At 53.3% G+C, this 5,000-nt stretch overlaps 1 non-coding gene across 1 annotated transcript in view; it reads right to left on the bottom strand.

The window, feature by feature from the left end:
* LOC124742236 overlaps window positions 1-1,445 on the bottom strand; it is a 1,909-nt gene extending 464 nt beyond the window's left edge. The window contains exon 1 of the ribosomal RNA XR_007010237.1: window positions 1-1,445. This exon is cut by the window's left edge and continues 464 nt beyond it. This is a non-coding gene — a ribosomal RNA (small subunit ribosomal RNA).
* Between the last annotated feature and the right edge of the window lie 3,555 nt (window positions 1,446-5,000).

Genomic DNA, 5,000 nt, shown 5'->3' with positions numbered 1-5,000 from the left:
AGTTAGCAGGCTAGAGTCTCGTTCGTTATCGGAATTAACCAGACAAATCGCTCCACCAACTAAGAACGGCCATGCACCACCACCCACCGAATCAAGAAAGAGCTATCAATCTGTCAATCCTTCCGGTGTCCGGGCCTGGTGAGGTTTCCCGTGTTGAGTCAAATTAAGCCGCAGGCTCCACTCCTGGTGGTGCCCTTCCGTCAATTCCTTTAAGTTTCAGCTTTGCAACCATACTTCCCCCGGAACCCAAAAGCTTTGGTTTCCCGGAGGCTGCCCGCCGAGTCATCGGAGGAACTGCGGCGGATCGCTGGCTGGCATCGTTTATGGTTAGAACTAGGGCGGTATCTGATCGCCTTCGAACCTCTAACTTTCGTTCTTGATTAATGAAAACATACTTGGCAAATGCTTTCGCTTCTGTTCGTCTTGCGACGATCCAAGAATTTCACCTCTAACGTCGCAATACGAATGCCCCCGCCTGTCCCTATTAATCATTACCTCGGGTTCCGAAAACCAACAAAATAGAACCGAGGTCCTATTCCATTATTCCATGCACACAGTATTCAGGCGGGCTTGCCTGCTTTAAGCACTCTAATTTGTTCAAAGTAAACGTGCCGGCCCACCGAGACACTCAATAAAGAGCACCCTGGTAGGATTTCAACGGGGTCCGCCTCGGGACGCACGAGCACGCACGAGGCGGTCGCACGCCTTCGGCTCGCCCCACCGGCAGGACGTCCCACGATACATGCCAGTTAAACACCGACGGGCGGTGAACCAACAGCGTGGGACACAAATCCAACTACGAGCTTTTTAACCGCAACAACTTTAATATACGCTATTGGAGCTGGAATTACCGCGGCTGCTGGCACCAGACTTGCCCTCCAATAGATACTCGTTAAAGGATTTAAAGTGTACTCATTCCGATTACGGGGCCTCGGATGAGTCCCGTATCGTTATTTTTCGTCACTACCTCCCCGTGCCGGGAGTGGGTAATTTGCGCGCCTGCTGCCTTCCTTGGATGTGGTAGCCGTTTCTCAGGCTCCCTCTCCGGAATCGAACCCTGATTCCCCGTTACCCGTTACAACCATGGTAGGCGCAGAACCTACCATCGACAGTTGATAAGGCAGACATTTGAAAGATGCGTCGCCGGTACGAGGACCGTGCGATCAGCCCAAAGTTATTCAGAGTCACCAAGGCAAACGGACCGGACGAGCCGACCGATTGGTTTTGATCTAATAAAAGCGTCCCTTCCATCTCTGGTCGGGACTCTGTTTGCATGTATTAGCTCTAGAATTACCACAGTTATCCAAGTAACGTGGGTACGATCTAAGGAACCATAACTGATTTAATGAGCCATTCGCGGTTTCACCTTAATGCGGCTTGTACTGAGACATGCATGGCTTAATCTTTGAGACAAGCATATGACTACTGGCAGGATCAACCAGGGAGCTGCGCCAACTAGAGCTGAGCAGCCGGCCGCCCGGGAGTGTGTCCCGGGGGCCCGCGCGAACACGCAAGCGTCCGCTCAATCATTCTGCAAACAGGAGGAGGCTGAGCTCCCCTGCACAATACACCTCGAAACCCTCTCAGGTCCCGGCGGCGCGCAGCGCCGTCCCAAGTACTTGGTCGGGTTCGAGAGAGGCGCAATCGCCCGGAGTTAGGCGAGTAGACGCTTTCGGTGCGACCACCCGTGCTCCCAACTGAGCTTGCCGCTGCCGACAGAGGCCCGGGAGCGTGCTGTCGTGGCATTGCCGGCGGGAGACAACACGCGCCACCTACGGTGACCGGCAGCTCCAACGCCAGCGCCACAGAAGGACAAAAGCCCCACTTGGGTGCCGAAGCGAACTCTCCCAGCACAGCGCACGCGCCAACACATCCGCACAGCTGCGATACAAACCACCAGCGAGAACCGCTGGGGCGACCGAGCAGCAGACGGCGTCGCGGCGCCGAGCGCCGGGCGGCGGCGCATCCTCAACGCACACAGTCCTCAATCGGACCAGCACACTGAAGATGTCCACCGCGCTTCGCACCGGGCCCGCGAGGACCTACTTTGGCCGCACGGCGCCGCGCGCAGGGTGCGCCGGCGCGCAGCTGCGACGCCTGCCGCGTCCGTCGGCCGGCGCGCCTGCCACTGGCCGCCCCCACCAGCCGGCTGTAGCGCGTGCGCCCACGCACCGCGCGGCCAGCACGCCGGGAGGCGCCCCCTCACCGGCCGGGGACGGTCCCACCCAGCCACCACCGCGTATCGCTTCACACCCAGATGCCGTTCAGTTTCATCGGCATGGTGGGTATCGCTGGAACAACCGGTTAGTACCTCAACCTATCGTCGCCATCACCGATTCACCCCTAGCGAGAACAACCGCACCACAACGGGTTACCATTTCTTCATTTGCGTAACTTCACCAGAAAACGTAGGCGTCCATCGCCATTAGCAACTTCAACGATTATTGCATGCCTGTGTCAGGTGTCACGCCACACTACGTCTGCCCACATACACGCAACAAAATGTGCACGCCTAGACAATACGTGGAAGGTGGCCCCCGTACGTATGCGATGTCCATTGCTCGAACGACTGTCAACCGGCCTCTGTAGCATGTCGCAGATATGGAACGCGGTGCACCATGCTATCACGGTGTTTGAGGAGAGACGACTAGGTCCGAATACATCAACACACAGCTCATGCTGATCGCCATCCACGGCGTCCGTTCCTCCCACACGTCTCTATGGCGTACCACACTGCAATCCAGCTCTCATAGGGAGACGACACGTAGCTGCGTGCACAATATTTGCACTGTATGGTCCGCCGTTTTTGGGCGCAGTCGTTGTACGGTCACACATGTGCCACGATGTATCATTCAGTACATAAGGACGAATGTGCAGTACAGATTGTGGTTCACGCGTACGACATCAGCGGACAGTTGACACAGGCCGCACCACAACGTAGCCTGCGTACGTCGCATGCGAAGGGCATTGAACATGCAAACTTGTCACCAACCAGCTTGCGAAGGCAGGGGGCAAGGTGGGGACGTGGGGACGTGGGGAGGGGTGGGGGGGGGGGGGGCGGCATGTACGTCCTGCTGCCATCCACATTACAGTGTACAGCAGGAGCATGTGGAAAGTCAGCAAGACTTGCAAGGTGTTTAACATGAAGCGATACACAGGGGAGCGGGCAGTGCGAGTAGCGAACTATATTGCGAGGGTTGCGGGTGGGCAACACTACACTAATTGAACGAGTCGTATAACAATTACAGAGCAGGTTTAGGCGACAACGTGGGTTACGTTAGCGGACAACGTGGGTTACGTTAGCGGACAACGTGGGTTACGTTAAGGCACAACATGGGTTACGTTAAGGCACAACATGGGTTACGTTAAGGCACAACATGGGTTACGTTAGGGCACAACATGGGTTAGGTTAGGGGACAACATGGGTTAGGTTAGGGGACAACATGGGTTAGGTTAGGGGACAACATGGGTTAGGTTAGGGCACAACATGGGTTAGGTTAGGGCACAACATGGGTTAGGTTAGGGCACAACATGGGTTAGGTTAGGGCACAACATGGGTTAGGTTAAGGCACAACATGGGTTAGGTTAAGGCACAACATGGGTTAGGTTAAGGCACAACATGGGTTAGGTTAAGGCACAACATGGGTTAGGTTAAGGTACAACATGGGTTAGGTTAAGGTACAACATGGGTTAGGTTAAGGTACAACATGGGTTAGGTTAAGGTACAACATGGGTTAGGTTAAGGTACAACATGGGTTAGGTTAAGGTACAACATGGGTTAGGTTAAGGTACAACATGGGTTAGGTTAAGGTACAACATGGGTTAGGTTAAGGTACAACATGGGTTAGGTTAAGGTACAACATAGGTTAGGTTAAGGTACAACATAGGTTAGGTTAAGGTACAACATAGGTTAGGTTAAGGTACAACATAGGTTAGGTTAAGGTACAACATAGGTTAGGTTAAGGTACAACATAGGTTAGGTTAAGGTACAACATAGGTTAGGTTAAGGTACAACATAGGTTAGGTTAAGGTACAACATAGGTTAGGTTAAGGTACAACATAGGTTAGGTTAAGGTACAACATAGGTTAGGTTAGGTTAGGTTACACGTTGTTGTAAGGAAAGGTGTAGGGGGGGGGGGCGGGGGCGGCAGGTTCCTTGATAGTGATTATAGTAAGTGAATGCTTGTGACATGATCAGATTTGTCACGTCAGGATGCACCTTTGGCTTATTAGAGGCGGCGCTCCAATTCTATGCTTGTGTGAGACCTGTGTCTTTGACTCATGTCATTGTTTGTGCGCTGTGACAGGAGGTACTATTGTGATGTTGGGTGCACCGTTGTATAGGACATGTGTGGGTGTTGGTGCCTGGTCTGCGCAATGGTGGATGTCGAAAGGCTGGGATATTGTATTTTCCGCATGGACCTCCTGGTCTGGTTGTGATAGTGTGGATTGTGTAATGTGGCGGAGAAGATGCACTGGATGTTGTTCCATGCTGGTGCTTACATATTGTATGTGCGCCCGTTAGAAGCAGAGAGTGGTGCGTGATCAGAGTGTCTGGCTGACGTGTGGTTCCCATTGTGGGCAGACTCTTTCAGCATGTATACGGACAGTTGTGTATATTTGCTGTAGTTTGATGGCTCTGCATTGATTACTAATCAGCGCCGTGTGTACGGGTAATCTGGTTCCAGTCCAAAATGTTCCATCTGTGTACATTAGTGACAAAGACTCTCCCCATGCAGTGGGGCTCGGTCTGTTATAGCTCTTCCGCGTAATATATTTGCCCCACGTTTTTGCGACTGCGAGTGCGAGTGCAACGCGCATGGGGACCGACATGCTGATGGCTCGGTATCGGACGCCGTACAGTGAGCAACGCGATCGCGTCTCTCGCTCGTAAGTGGTACAGGTCGCGGCTCATGTATAGGGACAGCGGGAATGTCGCATATTGGAAATAACTCTTCATGAAACGCAAGTTATAGGGGTGGATTGCACTTTACGAGTGC

Source organism: Schistocerca piceifrons, unplaced genomic scaffold, assembly GCF_021461385.2.
Source record: "Schistocerca piceifrons isolate TAMUIC-IGC-003096 unplaced genomic scaffold, iqSchPice1.1 HiC_scaffold_224, whole genome shotgun sequence".
NCBI lineage: Eukaryota > Metazoa > Arthropoda > Insecta > Orthoptera > Acrididae > Schistocerca > Schistocerca piceifrons.
Note: the sequence above shows the minus strand (reverse complement) of the source record. Positions and strands in the feature narration are given on the sequence as shown.